Raw genomic sequence first — 21,961 nt, 5'->3', positions numbered from 1 at the left:
TCCAGATTAGGACCAAATGAGCAGAAAATTTGGTATGCTTTTTATTAAAAATGTAAAAGCATGAACTAGAACATGTTTCTCAGGACAAAAAGGATTCTGTAAAGGAATACTTCTGTTTGAATGCAATAAAATCTCTTTCTCTAGTAATTAGATTCTATTTCAAGGAACCAGACAATGTCATCATTGTGCCATGTGTGAAACCCAGCAGCCACAAAATTCCCTTTTTTGCCTCTGCATTTAATACACAAGTTTGTACAAACCTAGCGGGAGGACCGCATTTACTAGCTCCATGAAAATTCGTTACATTTCTGTGCTGATCATCATTCCTGGTTCACATCTACATTTTAAGCCATAATTTGGCAAGAAATACAGCCAGCATGAGACTAAGTCCCATTTTCCTGAACTGTATATGAAGACTGATTTTGCATGCCTGTGTCTACTTTGTTTAGAGAAAACAGTTCAGTCGTGGTTGTTATTTTTCTGAGGACCCATTTTCTTGACCATCAGCTCATACCAGCTGGGATCTACAAAATTCCTACCTCCTGGAGAAGGAAGGGATCAAGGCTGGTTTTCTTTGTTGTCCAATGTGACCTAGCATGGGCAGGTCCTCAGCTGTACAAAATTGTTCTGAGCTACCTCTACAAAATGTTCTGAGCTATTCATCATGCCATGTTAGTCAATATTGAAGACCAGTATGAACTGGGAACTGCACAATGTGCTCAAAGCTGAGTGAGGTGGTGGTGGCTATCGAGCCTGTAATTGAGCTAGGCTTTACACACTTTTAGTCTTAGCCCTTCATAGGAAAACCTGTGAACTGGCCTACGCCATTATCCTTTGTGTGAGCTAGAATTTGGCCATGCTCTTATGCAGGTCTTGCAGCAAGAAAAAAGACTTGACTCGCTTCCACAGTGGTTGAATGCTGCTGTTTGAACAATTCGTCCCCAGAAGACAGATGGGTCTTCCCGCAATAGAACTAACTTGGAAATAATTTTAGAATATCTCGGCATAGACACCTATGGAATATGTCTCTAAATATGCACACCTGAGTGACGAAGCAGTGAGGACAGTAGTATCAACAGAGCTCACATCTGCCTTGGGCTACCCTAACTACGAAGACAAACAGGACAGTGTAAGCATAATGAGTACAGGCATGGTCAGTGCACAGCTCAGTTCCTCTCTCTTGCAACTAGGCTGTTCTTAAGTCCACAAGTAATTCCTTCTGAGTTAAGAACACGTCATTCAGATCAAAGAGCTACTTCACATAACTCAAAGACTCCTGCTGTGAAAACAGACATATATACCTTCTTCTCTATAGAGTAGTTACATATATTTGTGCTATATTTGACTGGTATTTCCAGTCATCTTCTCATTGGTATATGCGCTCGCAATGCCTCACCACCTTCATGCAGCCCAAAAGTCCCTCTACGCTGACTTGGGGCATATAGGTCAAAGGAGAAGGAAGCTGCTGTGCACAAGGTAATGAGCTGCAGGAAACCAGATTTGAAGTAAAAGAACAAGATAGAGGGAATTCTGGAGGAACAGGAGCAGTAGTGAAATATGAGCAGTAGTGGGTAGCTGTGAGAAGCTCAAAGGTAATACAAACAATGAAAGCATGAGTATCACTTGAGGGGAGGGGGGGATAATAAAACAATGGTCAGAATAGTGCAAACAAAGGAAGGTTTGGAAAAATTCAGTTGTCTTAGGTTTAAAACTTCCCAATCCATCAATGATAGTACTCATACAAGACATACCATCAATGACAGCACTCATGCAAGCCATAATACTACACTAGTTGAATGTAATCAATGTTTTTCTTCTTTCTATGGTATCCACGAAGTAGCTACTTTAATATATGTGAGACAGTGTTATTTCCATTTTATTGATAAGGAACTGTGTCAGAAAGACAAGAGCAGCCAGAAGATGTGAGCAAGGCAGGGAACTGAGCACAGATCTCCCATATTTATTCTACTAAATATAACCATCATTATTGTCTTGCTCCAAATCCAATATCCTTGCCCTCATTTAAAATATTCCCCACAGACTCCATTATAAAGCTTAGGCTGTCCTGTCATCTTTTTCCCAAATCTTTTATTGATGGTGTGCTCTTCCAAGTTCCTTGCCAGGAAAACAATGAGGCACCAAGATGACAAAGCAAAGTGCAATGGAGTGAAAGAGCCAGAAGCAGTGGAAGAAGACAGCAGTATTGTGAGGCTTCCAAGACACTGTGCATTTTGAAAGCATGGAAATTAAATACAATAATTAATCAATGCAAACTGAGTATTTCCCAGTGCTACCTAGTTTACTTTCACAGGGAACACCACTTTCACAAGAAGATGTTAGCTCAGTGCCTCTTGGAGTTGGCTACATTTTCTAGAAATGTTTCAAAAGTGATGTAAAGCTTTATAACTTATGGAGGACAAAAATAAGCCCACTACCTTCTGATATTTTAAATTCAAGATCAAATAATGATTAGGCCATCTTCAGCTATAGAACAATAAAAAACTACGCAGATAAAATTATCCAGCCTGCGTTAAGCAAGATATGATACTAGATAAACCAGTGATCCCTTCTAGATTCAAATCTTACACAAGTGCACAATAAGTAAACTGAACAGTATTTGGCACTGTACAATTTCTATAGATTGTGTTGCAACATTTTTCTGCATAGGCTCAGTCCAAGTTATTACATTACATTAACAGTCTGTTGAGTGATGAAGAGATTAACCCACCCAGCTGTTACTGGGATGTGCCAAGAGGTGCATCTGTAACTCAAATAACCAGTAGGTCTCATTTCAGTGCTGAATTCTGGGGTTGCATCCGTGCAACATCCCAAAAGTATAGTTTCATGTAGCAGAATCTGTCTGGATACAAGACTGATGATCAGATAAAGTGTGATCAGCAACGGAGAGAAAAAGCAGAAATGCCTAAGTAGAAGCAGACATGGTAAGTCTTTAGCAGGACTAGAAAGGTTTGCTTGGAATAGGTTCAGGTCTTGAGTACCAGTCATGGGTACATCACTTCTGTTTCCTATATTTAGACTTAAGTCCAAATTTTGAGCAAAGAAAATGAAATTCATGCAACGTTGTCCTAGAGTAAACAGAGGCTCTGCTCTCAGATTTACAATTATATTTACATGAAGAGAGTTCTGATCAGTTCCCTACTGTCCAATGGAAAAATGAAGCAGCAGAGAGGAAAGATAGAGGAAGAGCCAACATTTAACGGTAGTATTTGGAACAGGTGTTCAAAGAGACAAGCGATGGATGGTTGGAGGCACAGAAACTGGAAAAAGAGCTTGATGATGGAGTTCTGGATGAAGAGCCAGTGGGAATGAGAAGGGCGTACAAAAGCCTGGGAATCCAGCCCTGGAGGAATGAGGGATAAAGATGTATAGACACTGACTGTAGAAAGGCACTGAAGACAAGCAGGTAAAGAACAAGTACTTGGGCTATGCTCAGGGTAAAAAACAAAGAACATGGGACAAGAAGCCAGTGGGGCAGTGAGAACTAGACCTGTTCTGCTAAGGACATAGGCTTGGGTTATACTCAGAGTGATAACAGACAGAGAGAAAAGGGGTAGAAAACATCACTGAGAATTGAGCAGAGAATCAACAATGACTAAAAAACCCTTTTGGGACTTCTGGGAATCAAATTTCAGTTTCTCATGACTCCTGTGCCATCAGTAGATATCTGTGGAGTCTCACATTAATGAAGAAAGTATCTTGTATCTTATTCCTCCAGCAGTAGTTTTCACAGAGTATTAATCCATGCATCTCCTTTAACAGAAGAATGGTACAACATGGTGTGGTGGATTTTAAGGTTCCAAGCATCTCGTAATTCAGATGGGGGTTAAGATATTCTTATGGGTTCCTATTTTTAAAATGGTAAGTGTGTACTCTTTATCTTTCCCTCTGTTTCTCTGTCTCTTTCTCACACAGACACATTTTTAAAATAACTTTTTTAACATGACCAAATCAAGGACAAAGATGTCAGAAGTGCCAGGTTGCCTATATAACCTAATTTTTCCCCATCTTGTGAATGGGCATCATGATGGAAACTAATGGCATGACTCATATACCATTTTTCCCAGAATACACCTGCCTCATACAGTGCACAAGATGGCCTTGCTGTAAGGATGAATCAGAACAGTGTACTGAAGAAGGTTCATTTGGCGAAGAATTTCGAAGAAATGTGCTAAAAAATGGGACAGCGTTGCAAGATGAGGAAGAATGGTTAAGGTAATTGGATGTTGGCCTAGAAAGTAGGATTCTATCTTTACTTGTCATAAGTTCCCATTGTAGTAGTTCAAACCAGGTTTTTTACAGGTGGTCACTAAAAGTATATTCTTCATTTTCTCTGTGACTCACTGCGATGAGGCATTTGAATTTGCAGGAGTGATGAATGCTCAGAGACAGCTGGAAACAGGAAGACCTGAGTTGGAAAAGTTCTGTGTAAGAGTAAGGAGTCGAGGCTTTCGGACCTAAGCACCTCAGGCTGATCTTGTAGATTAGTGGCACCTTTTGATCACAGTTTCTCTGGACCATGGTTCCCCAGCCATAAAATGGAAATCACACTGTCTTCTGATCTCAGAGGCCTGCAGTAAAGCTAATTTAATGTTTGTTCATCACTTTTAGACACTATACTGATGATCACTAGGAAAATCCCAAAAGGAAATTAATAATAATTAATAATTCTGTCTTCAGAGCAGGGCTTAAATACTCTGTAGTAAACAAGGTATGGGGCCACACACTGAACAATGTCAAGAAAACAGAATATTGAACAGCTGCTCATTAAGTGACTATCATATATTCTGTGAACTGAAAGAGGAAAAGGTCTTGTAAGAAAAATAGTATGTGATCATGTAATTAAAGAAGTCTTCATAATGCATATGCATTGGGGAGATTAAATTAACTTGCCCTAACAAAGTTAATTCTGGCATGTATTAGCTGTTGAGTATTTGGACCATTTAATGTAGATCAACATATAATATGAAATAACTGAAGATCCTGCTGAGATGTGATTAAAAGACATATATTAACCACCTGTATTTCATTCATCTAGTTCAGAACAGAATTTACTTTTGACTATTGGAAATGCAATATTGGAATGAGTTTTAACAACTGGAATATTGGAATGACTATTTCATTACCAATTATTCCTATTTTCTACAAAAAGTTTGGATCCAGATTTTAGCAAAAATTTTCCTTTAGCATCATAAACAGCAAAAGAGGCAGGTTGAAGTATAGGGACTATCCTCTATGTAATATGTTACAGCACAGTAGTTCCTGCTGCCTACCATTGTCACTCGAATTAATTAAACTACATGAGTTCAACAAGAAATTTATGACTGATTCTCACAGGTAAAGAATATATTCAGCTTCCATTAACTTCAATGTGTTTCTCAGGACCCCAGAAAGTCAGACTGCTAATAAATGTATGAAAAAGAGGTGAAGAATGGTCAGCTTCAGTGAATACCCATCATCACAGAGTGAGACAGTTCCCCTGAAGGGTTCTGTATAGGACACAGGAAACCACTCCAAGTGAGACATTTGTCCCTCTCTACGAATTCTCCAAGCCTTCTCACCAAAGGGTATTCCACTGGGTCCTCATTATTGTGCTTGTTACTGGGCTCACAATTTAAACAGACTGTCTGCAGCTTTGAAAGACTGTAAATAAGAACAGGAAAAAAACCACTGTCCCTTTATACAAGCCAGTATTTTGCTGTTGTTGTCTGAAAGTAAATGCAGACCCCTTCTGGGGGCCACTCCCTTATTATACGACTTTCTTGCTTACATTAAGCATAAGTTTTATGTGGTAATATTCCCTGAAAAGAATCAGTTAATTAACCTCTAGAAAAGATTTTAAGAAAATTATGTAGACTCCATCTGACCCTGAAGGGTTTTCTCATAAGACTTAACCATGGACTTTTTGCAACTCATCACCTACTCTTTAAGAAAGCACAGCTTCTTTCAACTTAGTAAAATGGATTTAAATATTAGGATATTTGTAAATATTCGTAGAGGTAGAAGGAAATGCCCAAATGCAAGCTCACATTTAACAGATTTCGTGAAATACTTCAACAAATTCTTTACTTAACCCATTTCAATTTTCAGACAGGTTGCACACATAATTTCCATGGCAACTTCTGTGCATACCCTTAGATGCCCACCTTTACCTAACACCTTCTAAGATCTGAACTTTAATTCAAATATTTTTGAAGTTCAGTATTCTATAGAATCTAGAAGTCCTTTCTAACAAAAGAAACTATTAATAAAATATTTTTAAAAGTACAGAAGAGGAGAGATTGGCTGTATTACTTTGCTGAATATACAGCTTACACCACTCCAGACAATTCAGGGATTGCAAAAGGGTCATATTACAAGAAGATTAAATTTAGACATGTACATGCTAGCACTGTCAAAACTTCCAATGTACTCAGTGGATATCCAGTCAGTAAAGTCAGTGCAGCCTAGAAAGAGATTCAGCAGGCCAGTCACCTACTGTTCCAACTCCATTGACTAAGAAGGGAGCAAGATACCTGCATGTAGACACCTGTATTTTGGCATCTTAACCTTGAAGAAAATACCACACCAAATTTTGAAACCAAGCCATCACTTTTAGGTTTTGTTACACAGACTACTGGGAAAAAGATGCTGAGACATATAGCTAAGAGGACCCTAACAGATGTGGAGACAAAACATACATATTTTTATCAGCCCTGTTCAAATACAGGCAAGACTAAGCCAAACCAAACCTTTACCTCCTCTTTTTCATATGGATGAGAGTTCTTGTTTGTGAAAACCACAGGCTCCTTGTGTACACAGGGGTAGATAGATCTGTGTATCTGATTAATTAAGAGGCTTCCACTTGAAATATTCTGTCATTTAAGATGACTGTCTCCTATATCAGCATATTGAATCAGAGATTGTATCTTGTTCTATGAGTTCATTCTTTGCTTTCATTTGCACTCACATATTTAACCCATCACATTTGTAATACATGCCTACACATTTAAGGTAAAATCTCAGTTTTAAAAGATGTTTGCTTTTCTTTAGTGTGCACTGCCTGGCTTACCATGGCTCAAAGGAATTATGTGCCTTGCTGATGAAGAGGCAGACTACATACAAGATTTTGCTTTTCTAATCTCTTATATAAAGAACACTGTCATTTTGCACAGAGCCAGCAGAACATGCACAGTATACACATGTTCATAAACTTTGGATGGTTAAGTTGCTGTCTCTCCTGCATCATTGTCCTGGTTAAACCACAACAATCATTTACTACACGCTACCTCTAAACTTTGGATTCCTTGGCTTTGCATTCATAATCAAATTTTAAGATAAAGTGCTTGTTACCATGGAAATACTTTTTCACCCTGAAAATTGTATCACATGGGCATTTCTTTGGGTGTCTACAAACTACAGCAATCATATTCCTCTGTCATAATTACTATCCCTTATTTCTTAGCAACTTTTAGATATCTTACACAACATACATTCAGCAGCAGATTTGCAAAGGGCTACAGTGGCAGAAGGATTCCGAATTTAAACACAATATTTAAAATGCAAATAAAATTTCACACCTGCTTTTTTAAGTCCTTTTCACCCATGCCTTTATATTTCAATTTCAGCCATACATTTTATTGCATTGATTTTATTTTAAATACTAAACACACAGTACTGACTATTTCAGTATTTCTGACAATTTCACAGTGCGCTTTGCAAGTTCAAGTTCACTTGCAACAGTCCTGGTATTGCTGTCTTTAAAGTTAAATGCAGTTGCTTAACACAGCCATTTGGATCTTACTTTAGCAAATTGTTTTCAGGCTGACAAACATGTTCTATACCTATAAATCTACTTTTACCTTTAATAGTAGAATAAACTGATTTTACAACACTTGCACTTACAAAGCAATTTTTATTGCTGTTTACACATTTGAAACGACTATAAATGAAGACAGCTAAATACCGTAACTCTGAAAGACAGGGAAAATGAGGTAAAGATATTTAGTCAACTTTTGCATGTGATTCAACTTAATTTCATGTTTGCATCTGTGGAATCCATCGTAGTTCTGCTCCCAGTTACTTTTGAAAAACATGCCATCTATTTAAGTGGCAAAATAAAGATTTTGGCCAAAAGACATCACTACCTTAACACAGCTAATCTGTTGCAGAGCAGAAATTAGAACACTGGTCTTCTAACTTTAAGCTTCTTGCTTAATCTCAGACAGTTCTACAGACTGTATTTCTGAAGCCTGAGGGGGTTTTGCATTTATTTACTGAAGTACGTTTGAGATTATTTTTGGCATCTTTACACTGGGTCATGAAACAGCATGTTTTGGCACCTGCTAGCCTCACTAGCAATCTGCTTACTCCAGGCTGTCATCCTTGTGCTACTCCTGGGTATGTATCTGACAAAAGTCTTGCAGGTTTGCTGGGATCTGGAGTTTTCCAAACAATGGGAGAAGAGCGGCATGTGAAAAAGCTGCATTGGTGTTCAAGTGTTTTAGACATGTCTTTATTTGTTGATTTTGTATTTTAAATATCTAGTAAATAATGTTGTTTATTCCTGTATGTTTCATTTTACTGCTTACGGTCGATACTTAAAGCAAACACAACCAAAACAAAGCAGAGATCCTTTCTGCAAAACTCATTTGTTAGCACTTGAAAATATTCATCATGGGGACTTCCAGGCATATTGCACTAACCACCTCATCTACTGGGGAGCTGAACCAATCAAAACCATGGTGAGATCCTGTACATACAGATTATTAGCAGAGACTAGTAAAAAAATTATGCCACTGTGGAACCGGTGTAATAACTGATGGTAGATGTATACAAATTACTTATTCACACAACAAAGTCTTCTCAGTTTTCACATCTTAAAATACTAAGCAGGAGAAGGCAGGGGTGTAATCTTTTTTTAAGAATTATCACCTCATGACTATGACTATGAACGTGCACCCCAGTGCAGTGAAACCAGGAGCTCTGAAGGAAAAGGTGCTTCCTGAAGAGTCGGATTTTTCCAGTTCCTATAGACATAGCGATCATTTCACTTAACTTTAGATATCTGCAATATAGGCATCAACGTCTAAGCTGATCCCTAGGTTTTCTTTATTCTCACTAGTAAGGAATATGCTATTCTACAGTCTGATTCATCTGACATATTTAGATGTCTACCTTCCAAAGAGATGAATCATGCCCTAAAAGCGTCTATTCCTCTCCATTGACTATAAAGGCAGCCTAGCCAAAGACAATTTAGATATAAAAGACATCTACATTAGGACAGATAAATTTCACCCCAGAAGCCATGAAAAGGAGCACAACAAGAGTGAATGCTATTTTCAGCAATATTTAACTTCTGTATGATTTTGAAATAGAAATCCATCCACAAGGTCATCTGGGGACAATACTACTGAGAGCTGCTGAGCAGCAATGCCCTGCTCTGTCCCAAACCACAGTGGAGCAGCTCCCTCTTGAAATGCGCAAGGTGACTGCGAAATGGTAGCGTCTACTCCCTCTGCACCTTCCCAAAAATGTGTTTGGAAGAAGAGAGGAAACTTTTAGAGTACCTTTCTTTCTTTAAATTTTGTTTGCAATAACATTAATAAGGACATACTACAGAGTCATAAACTGTATTTGTATTTGTATACAGAAAGGACTGCTGAGCTTGTAAGAATCTGCACATGCTTTGTCCTCCCGCCATGCTTTATAAAACATTTTTTAAAACAGTTTCTCATTATAGCTTTGATTGACTAGAAAACATGTACCTTCTGTTGACTTTAGCTACTTATTGGATAAGATTCTTTACAGTTTTTATCAAGCATATTCCTTTCCTTGGCATTTTTCAGTGCACCAAAGATGAATCTATTGCTGTAGCAATGTACTTCTACACCTCTTTTCTCTCAGTGTATGCAAGTCTTTTCCTATATGTAGGCTTGTTAATAAAAGCTTTATTTCTACTGTATAAAAAGCATAGTTCTGACCTAACTCAACCCTGATCCAAACCCTATTTGATTAATGAAGTCTTTCTCTTAACTCCACTTGGCTTTCAAATTAGTCTTCTGTGTCTTCCTTCGCTTCAGAAGAAATACTTCAGTTAGATATAGCAGCTAAGCAATACATAGCAATTCATTTGAAGTGGAAAAAAGTAAAATGTGCATCTGTGCTAAATTTTTTTTTTTTGCCTACCAAAATTTACAGCCCAATATTCATGAAGACAAAAGAATCATTTAAGATTGCATAACAAACCTAAAAACTGGAAAACCAGTCAAAATAAAGCTACATGATAACCCTTCTTCATAAAATGCCAGAGTAGTAGAAAAGGAGGGATTCAGCCTTAAGAAGCTGTAATGATCTAGCAAAATTATTTTTTACCTCTTCTAATCCAAATACTCCAATACTTCCTAAGTTTTTGCTACAAGAATTATCACCTCTATCATCATCAGCTTTCTCTTAAAAAACTTTCTTACTTATGTTGTGTATTCCCCTTGATATGGGACTGGGATTTATACATGTAGCTGCCAGTGCAGTGAAGAGAGACCATGCCCTTTGATAGTGGGTTTAATTTGATTTTAGATCCCAAACAATTTTCAGGATGATTTAGGGATTAGGTATTCTGGCTGGATGAGCTATATAACCAATAAAACACAGAAATCTTTTTTCTTCCTAATTCTTGTTGGTGATATGACCCTGCCCTGGCATTTTTAGCTTTAACATAACTGTTCTTTTTAGCGTGCTAACATCAGCAGCAGCCTGTGATCAATCACAGTTGGCTGGCCCATGCAATATAAACAACATGCCTGTTCACAGGAGCAGAGATGCTGCCTAGAAACTGCAATTTAAAGAGCCTACTGCCTCATTTTTGAAACCACTTAAGTCTGGAGAGAGACAAAGAGAAAGCAGCACAATTTTATGTGATGATTTCTACTACTTAAATTTACAGTGGCAATTTATAAACTGTAAATTTAGCAACATGTGACATTTTGATTGATGAACCTTGCTTTTTTAGAAGGTCATATTAGGAAGACTTACACTGTCAAGAGCTAACATGAACTCGTCATCATGACAGTCTATTTGTAATACTCCGAACTAACATAAGGCATTATTTTGCTTTCTGCATCCCTGCCATTCCATCAATATCCTTCCATAAGAACAGCTAATGAGGGAAGCTAAGATTTCTGACTACTCAGTTATTTAAGTGGGGTAACTAAGATACCGGAAACATGGAAGGACACCTGATTCTGCTTCAAAAGCAGAGAAAATACAGTCACAATCCCTGATCCTTAGGTCTTGCTGAATTTTGCTCAATACTTAGCTAAGTGTCTTGCAGGAAGTTTGTGGCATAGACAAAACCTGAACTCATCTTTCCCAACTCTAAGCTAATTGTCTAATTAATGGACCAGACTTTTCTCATTCCCTGAGGCACTGTAGAACAAGCAGAAAGAATATAAAGCTGGCTAAGAAGAATGTTGCATACCAGGGATTCTATGCTGCCTAATTAGGGTTGCTTTACTATGTCTTTTCACCACCATAGTAGGGCAAACCGAATAAAGCAGCAGGGATAAAGTGCCTCAAGATCCCTAATCTATGATATTGTCCTCTATGGGTCTGCATCCTGTAAAAGAACAGAGCATCCCCTGAAGATGTCAAACAACTATATTAAAAAATGTTTAAGATGCTGTACCTTTCATTGCGTCCATAACATATTACAAGATGGAGCTTAATATAAGGCCCAGAATGATGTTTCTATCTGTCATCAGCTGAAGTGAGCAATCCTCACAAAGACCATTCACACAAAGAAGGGAGCGTACATGAGGTTTTCAAGGTTTAGTTCCTGTTTCAAACTGATTTACTTATCTATAGTATGTACAGCTTTTTGTGTGTTAGCCATGCCAGGTATCTGGAATGTAAAGATAGTAATTAACAAAATGTGTGTATCTGATATTCCTCTGCAGATATAAGATCAAGTTTTAGATATACTTTATGCAGGCAAAAGAAAATAACAAAAATCACATGAGTAGGATTTAGCCTGCAAGGTTATGCCCTTGCAGAACTGCAAGAGTCAGTAAGACTATGAGAAGTTCTATTTGTAAAATATCAAATGTAAAGAAGGTAAATTTTTCAATTCAGACTCTGGGGCTGTTGGTAACTACTTATGAGTTATCTCTCTCTTTGTGTTGGGGCAGGAATGATTTTATTTTTTTTCCCCCTAGGCACATGGTTCCTTAATCGTCTTGTTCTGTGGAAGACTCTACAACAGAAAGATCCTCTTGTGAATCCATTTAATTTTCTCATGTACATTCCCTCACTTCTCGAACTTTAAAATTATTTTATTTAGCAGCCCACCAGAATGGACTACACAGATTTCTCAGGATCCTAAAGCACAGCGCAAGAAGTTCTATGACCTCAACCTTTCCAGCTGAGAATCCATTTAATCATGCCTTGCATATTCTCATCCCACCTTTACAGATTATTTTACTGCTTTCTTCTTCTTATACTTGCATTTCAAATTACTATTGCTTTCCACTGCGATATGCTGTGTCTCATCAACTCATTACAGTAAATTGGCAAAAAATAAATCAAAGTTTTCTCCTATATTTAATCTGCATTTTCCCTACAATAACTTAATTACTATGTAATATAATTAATTGATTCATGCTTCATCTTATTTTAGCATAGAATTCCTGAACCTAACTACATTTATAACTGCTGTCCATCATCATCATCATCATCAAAGGAACCAAGTCAGTAGACCAATATGTTGTATATGTGTCTCTTTCTTATAAATTATTCAGCTTTCAACTGAACTTTTTCCTGAGTTTCCTTTGAGGAGTGGGACCTATGGCTATTAGCAGAGTTTATTCCCCTAACAAGTATTCTGATGTTCTTCTGGGAAAACATAGGGGATATGCAGGAAAATAATAGCCCAGTTGTGTCCTGCTATATTAGTTAATAAAGGTCTGTAAAAAATGGATCCCCAACAGCTGCTTGGCATGGAATCTGATACTAGCCTTTTGAACTTCTGGCCAATGCATAGGTTCTCCAAATAAGAATTCAGTAAAAGAAATAGGATGCAGAAAAAAATCTCTGTGATGAACACCAAGGGAACACCATCTATTTTCTCTATATCCCCCATACATGGAATGCAAACATATCCAGCATTTTGCACAAGTTTGCAAGCAATGCTTAAGAAAAATGCATTCTTCAAAACTGAAATGGGTTTTATCATTACCAGCCTCTGAATTCAGTTCACCCACGTTTTGTACACTTATACACTCGGTTTATATGCTCATTTGGTTTTCCTGCCAGCATGTGATAACTACAGTGATTGCCTGGAGGTAGGATGACACTAGGGGAAGCCATACTTTATGGGTAAGTATATATAGAAAGAAACAAATAGCAAGTTTTCCAACCTATCCAACCTGCACAGCTGACTCTACTGTTACAGTTTAATGAAAAAAATTCCTATTTATTTACGATTAACTAGTACTACCTTTCTCATTTCACAGTAAAAAGAATTCCAGTGCATTCAGGTCCAAAAGAATTCAGGCACTCATTCCTGCTCCGTGTAACTTCAGCAGCAAGAATAATAAATGCATCATCTAATTTAACTGCAAATGACTCTTTTAGCATGAATTGTCTGTTTAAAGATAATACACAACAGAACTCTTAGCTGCATCCTAGAAGTCTTGCAGCACCAGGCAGATAAGATCACAGTGGTTACCAGGAGTAGCAAATGGGAAAAGCACTACAGGAAATGAACTCTTGTCAATAATCTCAAGAGAGTGCTATATTTAGGTCAATTGTACCTGAAATCGTTTGGTGGGGTAATTGCTCTTTGGTCCAGACTCTGCTCTCTGAGCCTGTCAGAGTGCTTGTAGGTCCACTGGATTGGATTCACCAATTTTCTTCCAGATTCATTTTCTAAAAGAAAAAAAAGAAGAAAAAAAAAACCAAAACAACTTTACTAAAGGATAGCAAGCTTGCCAGGAACAGAGAAAATCACTCATGTTATTTTAGCTTTTAAAAATAGGTTTTTGATAAATGCATTTAATATAAAACCGTGTTCCAATATCCAACTGATTTCCTCAGTTTTCTAGAACAGAAATTTATTCCATTATTCAGACTTTTTATTTGGCTCTGCAAAGACTTTCCATATCTGTTAAATATCTAAGGTGATTTAGAGCGATCTTTTGCTTTTGCTGATCAGTTAATAATTAGTGCAAAATTAGAATTGTTCTTAAATCCTATGACACGTCCCAGTGCAGTATTATTCAGGCTTTAATTCGGGTTGAGTCCTTGTCTGCTTATTGTTTAATAATTTAAGATGTTTTATGCATGTATTCAGAGGAATGTGATAAATTCAGTTTTAGGAATCCAATCTAATGAGCCACATATTGACCCTTTACAGCAGTCAGCCGGATTCATACAGGTATCAGAAAACAGCACCTAGTCCTTCTGTCTTATGATTTCTTAGAAGAAATATAATATTCTGCTTTGATAGCACGAAGTCTCCAGCAGTACTATTCCTTCTTCACATTAAAGAGTCAGTATTAATAAGATGAATTTTAAAGTAAGGAAAAGCCTCCTCTAGCAGCTATTCAGCATGTGTTTACCTTCTACACAGACAGATACAGCATCATATTTGTAGTCATTACTCAGTGCTTGTGATTAGTGTCTACCGTAATTAAAGAAAATGTCATAATGTGACTACACTCCTGAAGAACAGAAATGTACTTTTTATTTAAAATAAAATTACAAAGGGAATAGGATACTCTGCTGAAAGCTGCAGTAGGTGCATCAGTTATTTTAGCTATTGTTTCTTGTGTAGAACTTCAAATTCAAAGATACTCATTAAACTGAGTAGATGGCAATAACAGACGAAGTGTTAATGGGGCAGCAGTGGAGTGTGTCAGGAAAATGAAGAGACCCTGAGGGGCTCACCATGCTGTTTATGCTCAGCTAAATTCAGCAGCATTACCATAAATCCTCTAAAAGATACTGTACTCCATTTCTTATATGACATTTTTCAGGCAAGGAAATATTCTACAAGATTAGAAAATGGGAACAAAAATAAGATTAAAAACTATTTTCTATTAAACAAACTGTTTGCATGTAAACACACTAAGCAATATTCCATTATTACTTTCTTGCAATTTTATAAAAACAAAGAGAGGGTCTTTTCATCTTCAAAATAATGTGTGAATCTAAGCGAAAATTTCTGAAATTGTACACAGGAACAGAGCCTTTTAACAAACGAATCATCATTTCTTTCATAAAATTCTTTTATAATTCAAGGATCAGGTTTCAATATCAAGTTCCTCCATACATAGTTCAACTGGCTAAAACACAGTTACGCACAAGCCCAATAACTTTTCACAAGGGTCCAAAATGTTCGATTTCTAGTTTGTTTTTTTTAATTCTAAGGTGGCATTCTACGGGAGCAAATTAATCTCAGGAAATATATATAAACCATTAATTCCAATAATCTACTGCTTAAAAAGAAGTATCATATATACAGTTCTGCATGCATCTTTATGGTGACCTTAGTGTGCCTCTTCTCTTTGATCTTAGGAAAAAACTATTCCTACGTAAGGATAGACGGATTTATTGTCAAGGAGAAAATGGCCGTAACGCATTGTGTAACTTCAATTATAAACTTAGCTGCAGGTAAGAAGTAATTGTTTAGACTACCAACAAGACTGTGGAATGCTTATTATAGTCTATTTTTTTCTATTTTTGTTTAAACGGTACATGGCTATTCTTCGTTTCGAAGTTGGGGGTAGCGTTGCAGAACGCACCCCGTGCCTGCGGCACCTGGGCTTCAGCACCAAGGCTAAGCGGCCGCCGGCGGCAGCCCGGGCAGGGCGCGCTCAGCCACGCTCCGCAGTAACATCCACTCTGCCCAATAACCCTGAACCTCCGTTTTCCAAAATGAAAAGACTTTATTTTGGAGGTGGTGCTCCGTATAGCCTAATTTGCTGCTGAATTTAAAATATGTTTAAAAATTAAAAAAATGGGGTTTTTCCTTTTTTTCTCCCAATGACATCGTGTTGAGGTCTACTTCAGACTGTTGATTACTTGAAACAATGAGAATTAACAGATCTAAAAATGAATCAGTTGTTAAAATATGTGAAGACAGAGCTAAGGGGCTGACAATGCTGGCTGCCGCTACATGCTCCTGACCCTCCATTTCAAATCTGAAAATCTGATAACCAACAGCACTCTTGTGTTTATGGGGAATACTGTTTTGCATATACAAATCAAATCTCCACACATGCGGTACCTATTCAGAGACCTGCCTCAATTTCAGCTTGGCACATGCAGACATGGGCAACTTGCTTGCCCCTGAGAATTCTGGAAAAATAAAGTCCCCACAATTTTCCATTAAAACTCTGCTAATGATAAAAATGCTTTCTTTCAGGAGCCCAAACAAAAAATTCAATTACCCTTGCAGAAGTAGAAATATAGGGTACTTCTGGGAGGCTAATGTAGAGACTCTCCTTACTGCTTAGCACCTAAGAAAAGCATATTTAAAAGAAAGATTAAATGACATGGCCTCTGAGATGCCCTAAGCAATGCACTTAGTATGAGAATGGCAAAAAAACCTGGAACAGATACTTTATCCTTATGAGCCGTAGATATTTTAGTAGCAGCCAAGAAAATTCCCACAAAGAGGTTAAATTCTGACTGATGCTGAGAACCAGCAATTCCCACAGAGGTCATAAAGAGCTCCCAGTTCTTATTATCCCTGAAGGTACAGAAGAAAAACTGAATCAGTAAAATAAAATCACAAGGAAATGTCCAGCTCCACCTCACTCTCATGTAAACACCGCCTGCCTTTAAGAGGTTGCGTACTTCCTCTACTCTGAGTATTTCAACAGTAGTGGTCACTTGAGCTGTTTTTTTCAGTAATTTAATTTGCTCTACTGTTTTTTTTCGGGGAAAGATGGAACAACTACAACTATTTCCAATAGTTGGCATAGTTTTAAAAAAATGTATTAAAAAATTGATTTCATATTAATATTTACAAGATATTTGTGATTAGGGCCAGATTTTAGCAGATGACAGTTTACATAAATTTACAGACACTAAAGTCATGCTTCTGATTATTCAGAATAATGTATAAATAAAAATACAGTGGGCTTACTCCTGCTTCTGCTGACATTAGACAGACTTCTGTCATGCTTTTCAATGGAAAAAATATCATAAACACAACTTCTAGAAACAAACATTAAGTCAAAGGTCAAGAAATATAAAGGCAAAAAATTAAGTTAAAAAACATTAGCTGAGTAACAAATAAAATATTTTTCAATTAGAATATGAAATTCTGAATCCAGCTGTGAAAATGAAGAACTTAATACAAGGTGAAAAAGTCTTTTCCCCATCATTACATATTTGGTGTACTTACCTTCTTCCATCAACAACACATTTAAAACTACAAAGAACTGTAATAATTTGTGGGTCTTTACATGAACTTTTAGTTCTATATAGATAGTCTTAGTGCCAATTCTGCTTTGAGATAAATGTTTCCTAGACTTATAAAACACTATTATCTATAAATAAAAACGAATGATTAAGAAAAAGTGCTCTGAAATATAAAAATATAGTAAAGTGAATGCCCTCCATCAGAGGAAGAAGATACCCAAAGTTGACATTTAGTGCTCTTGGAAAATTTAAGAATATCGGCACTGAAAGCAGCCAGTCCATGAGCATCCTTATTAATACTGGATGTCGTGTTTTCTGATGTCAAGTGTAGCTTAGCTAGGATTAATGGTTCAAAGAATCAGTTGCTGCCAAACAAGGATTTAAAACTAATGAGGAAAATACACAACTGGCACTGAGGGGAGTTTTTGGAAAGGCTGCATGCATTCCTCAAGCAGTGGATAAACAGTTATCTCCTGAATGTAAGGCACACTGGAGAAAGTGGAAAACAGTGCACTAATACCTGAGTGAAAAACCTGTGGACTTTCCTGATTGCAGAAGGCAATGAGGATGGTGAAAACACAAGGGAAGTCTTTCCAGCATTACTTGTGGCTCTTCCAAAGTGAGCAACGTGTCCAGTGCCAGGACAACATGGAATCTGATAATTGTCTTAAGGAGGAGGATGGCACTCCAACAGGACTGGATGAGTCAGAATGTTGTCCTTTATCCTGTATCTTAAAACCCTACTACAAAGCAAATTATGTTAGGAGGAAGGCTGTTACATTAAAAGCTGTTGATTTGGAGGCATTTCAAAAGTCAACAAATAGCTTTCTGTGTTCAGATTCACCTCCTCAATACAGTGTTATCCAGAGAGACAGAGCAGAAGAAAATCAGGCAGGTAATCAAAGCAACTTGCCAATGATTAAACAAAATGTAGGGCAGAGACCTGATCTGCCTTTCTGGATCTTTCCTGCTGTTTTCTGAAGCAAACCAGAGGTAGTGATGGCATCTTAAGAAATACAATTAATTAGACAAATGGAAGTGTAGAATAAATAGCATTAAACTACAGATTATAGACCTATACACTACAGACAATGAAATATATACAGCAAGAGTTATTAGCAGATTTAGTTTTACCCTCCTACACTGACAACTGCTGGAGAAGAATTTTATTGTAAGTGAATGTGGTGAAGTGTCATGTGTTACTGATGTGCCTACAGTGCCAGATTTTGGGCAGAGCTGTTTACACAGTCTACTGTGCACCAGAGTCAGAACTACCCAATGACTACAGGTGAAAGTGCCGAGCACCTACTGACTCCTCTGTGGGCTAAGGCCCAGTTTTGCCATCTGTTGTCATAAGGGTTTTTTTTTTCCTTTAATCCTTAACTGAAGTTATTTAACAGCAAGACCATCTTTTGAATAAAATGAAAGTAAAAGTGCAATACCCAGCATACTATTAACATAAAGAAGCATAGAAGTAGCCTTCTCAGTACAACAAAAAATAAGCAATAGAGCCTGCTCCAGGAAACACACTATATTCACACATTGGATCCATTTCCTGTGTCTCAGTTTGATGGTGACTTAAAAGGGCCTATCATGTACCTAAGCCATGTTTAAAAAAACCTGACACATCTTTAAAGCCTAATGAGCAAGGATGCATATACATAAGAGACAGACAGGTAGATAGTTGTTGATCTTTATCTTTTATCCACCTATGTTCTTACAAATGGTGAAGGAGGAAGGGCACACAGAAGCCTTACTACTATTTTGCCATGTGCAAACAAGCTTGATTGAATGGTGATTTTTTTCATACGTTACTCTGCTGAGATCTGCTTTACTGTTGTCAGAACAGACAGGAGACATGTATGGGGAGATCCTCTTTCATCGTTTTACCCTGTCACTCCAACAGCTGTCACTCTGAAGCTGCAAGTTCTTATGTCCCTTGACCAAGACAAATTGATATATTCCAATTGAGTCCTCTTTAAAATAGTAATTTATATGAAGATACTTAATGTTAAGATTCTCAGAACCAACAGATAAACTATGTGTAACTGAATTATATGCAAAAGAAAGTCTATGTTAGTGCAATACTGATTTCAAAAAACTGAATGTGGAAATGAAAGCATTGAGATTACTTTGTGGTCATATTGCAAATAAGTGTATTAGTAGGAAATATATGAGCAATATTCTTTTCAGCATGTTTATAGTACATTATACAAGCTAATGCTAAAATACTACTCTGGACCTGAAAATTACCATTATGTATACTCAGTCACAATGATTTACATCACAGAAAGTATTGCTGTGAATGAAACTTACTGTTGATTTGTACAGTACTCATGAAGATTTGTTTGAAATAAAAATAATTGATCTTTTAGTGACACTTGATGAAAAAGAAAAGTGTAAATAATGTTTACAAACTGGTCTATGTTTACAATTATATTTAGAGGAAGACAGATCCTGAAATGAAGACTGTTACTTACCACTAGTTATTCATTGCCCTTCAATTGTTCTGTTGTTTTAAAGACAGCCAAATCAAAAACTAAAACAATACGTGATCATTCACACACTAAGAATAACTGTGTATAAGTGTAATCAGAAAGGGTAGCTCTCCTCCAAGGCTGGCATTGGCCTGCATGGACAACTGGAAAATACTTGAGAAAAATTAACATGGTCTAGTGATCGGATTTCTTTGCAAATGATTTGTGAACAGATTAGAGCACTAAATTAATCCCAAATTGCTTTTATAGTAAAAATGTAGCCATGACTGTTACTCTCTTACGTTAAAGCATTTTATGGTTTCAGACTACTTCTTAGGTGACTTTAGCTCAGAAACCCACTCTTCTTCCCTCCCCATATTTCACTAATACCGTCAAGTAAGAGAACAATAACTGGTATCACTACTTAAAGCAGTGCCTCAGATGCAAAGCTGGGGTATACCACAGTTAGCTGGAGATAGACAAGGCAACTGCTACAAAAGAACCCAATGCAAAACCTCTAATAGCACATAAACAGGAAAGCAAAATATGCTTATGAACATATGTGTTAGGAGGACAAAGCCTTGGTGTCCTCTGATGCAGGTAAAGGAGACTTCAATGGGTCATGGGATGTTTGTAGGGTGAGTTCCTACAACAGATTGATTTCTAATAGTGTCAAAAGTAGAAAACTAAATGTAGAGCATTCTTGAACGGAAGAATAATCTACAGATGCAGATATATAGACAGGTGTACAACTTGTCCCCAAAGGTACAAAAAATACATCATTAATAAAATGAGATATGTTTACAATCCATTATCAAATATACTACAGTGTGCTTCACCCCTGTGCTGCTTAATTTGTATCAAAAGAGAAGACAAAAATGCTTGACTAGCAGGTAGAACAGGTGTTGAATAAATAACTTATGGATTAACAGATACTGCACAGTCAGACAAGCTTAAGATCTGTTTAGATTCAAAAAGATTTGTAATAAGGCCATAACAAATAGAGGGCCTGGCCTACAAGAAGGTGTAACAAAAAAACACAGGAATACTTCCATTTATAAATGAAAGAAGGAAACTTATGCGCTTTCACCACCCCCCTTGAATAACAGACTGCTCACATACACTCATTGTAGTGTCCAAGAACTTTGGGTTTCTCAGTGGAAACAAGTAATTGTTGATGACTGACTGCACTGACTGGAAAATCATAATACAGAAGGAGATAACCTAACATTCTGTATGATGCCAGAGAAGGTAATGGCCTTCACAATGGGCACAGAGGAAGCAGAGTCAGAAAAGACACTCTTTCCTTTACTGTAAAATTGTTCAAGACTTTAAAAAGAGAGAGAGAGAAAGAAAAATATTTCAAAATAGTCAATGGTCTCATGCAATAGACTGAGCTATGGGTGATAACACAGTCAGCTCCCTGCCACATGCCAAAAAGTCATCTCACGACAAGTCTGAAAATACAGCACAAGATGGACATTCTTTTTCCTGGATGTGAAGGGAAGAAGGGAGTGGAAAAGACAGGTGAAATTAAGAGCCAGTGCTGAGAAGATGTTGAAGACCACATGTTTCTATTGTCAAGCAAAAGACACAAAGCAAAGGAGACAAGCAAGAGGGAGAGATGAGGGCAGAGATTAAGATGTCTGAGTGTTAGGTGAGTGAGGCAAATGGGAGAAGTTTGAGGAAAAGATGATAGAAAAGCAAGCACGAATGAGTGTTCAAGAAAATTAAAGCAGATCTTATTAACATTCTTGTTAAGCAAGCTAATGAGATATGTGTATAAAGGATGAAGGTTACTAATAGGGTAAGAGAAAGATTATTAAAGTGAGCTGAAGCTTTCAAATAAGTACCAGAGGTAGTGGCAAGAAGGTCATAGGAATGCCAGTTGAACATTTTTCATGACTTGCAATATTTTAACTTTTACAATAAAGCATTAAGGTGATTCTCGATATTACAGCTGCTATGTTAGGTGCTAATACTATCCAAAAACAGCCTACATAATGTAATATTTGATCGCCGTGCCCAGTATGCCTCGGACCATCACCATAATTAAGGTA

General features: G+C 37.2%; 1 protein-coding gene across 1 annotated transcript in view; it reads right to left on the bottom strand.

Annotated features, from left to right (window-relative positions):
* MYT1L (myelin transcription factor 1-like) overlaps positions 1-21,961 on the bottom strand; it is a 307,041-nt gene that overhangs the window by 215,309 nt on the left and 69,771 nt on the right. The window contains exon 2 of the mRNA XM_010566718.1: positions 13,806-13,920. The gene's annotated coding sequence lies outside the window, so the exon portion shown is untranslated. The remainder of the gene's footprint in view (positions 1-13,805; positions 13,921-21,961) is intronic.

The sequence above is a fragment of the Haliaeetus leucocephalus genome, unplaced genomic scaffold (genome assembly GCF_000737465.1).
Source record: "Haliaeetus leucocephalus isolate CR32 unplaced genomic scaffold, Haliaeetus_leucocephalus-4.0 Scaffold217, whole genome shotgun sequence".
NCBI lineage: Eukaryota > Metazoa > Chordata > Aves > Accipitriformes > Accipitridae > Haliaeetus > Haliaeetus leucocephalus.
The sequence above is the reverse complement of the archived record's forward strand: the minus strand, read 5'-3'. Positions and strand labels throughout refer to the sequence as shown.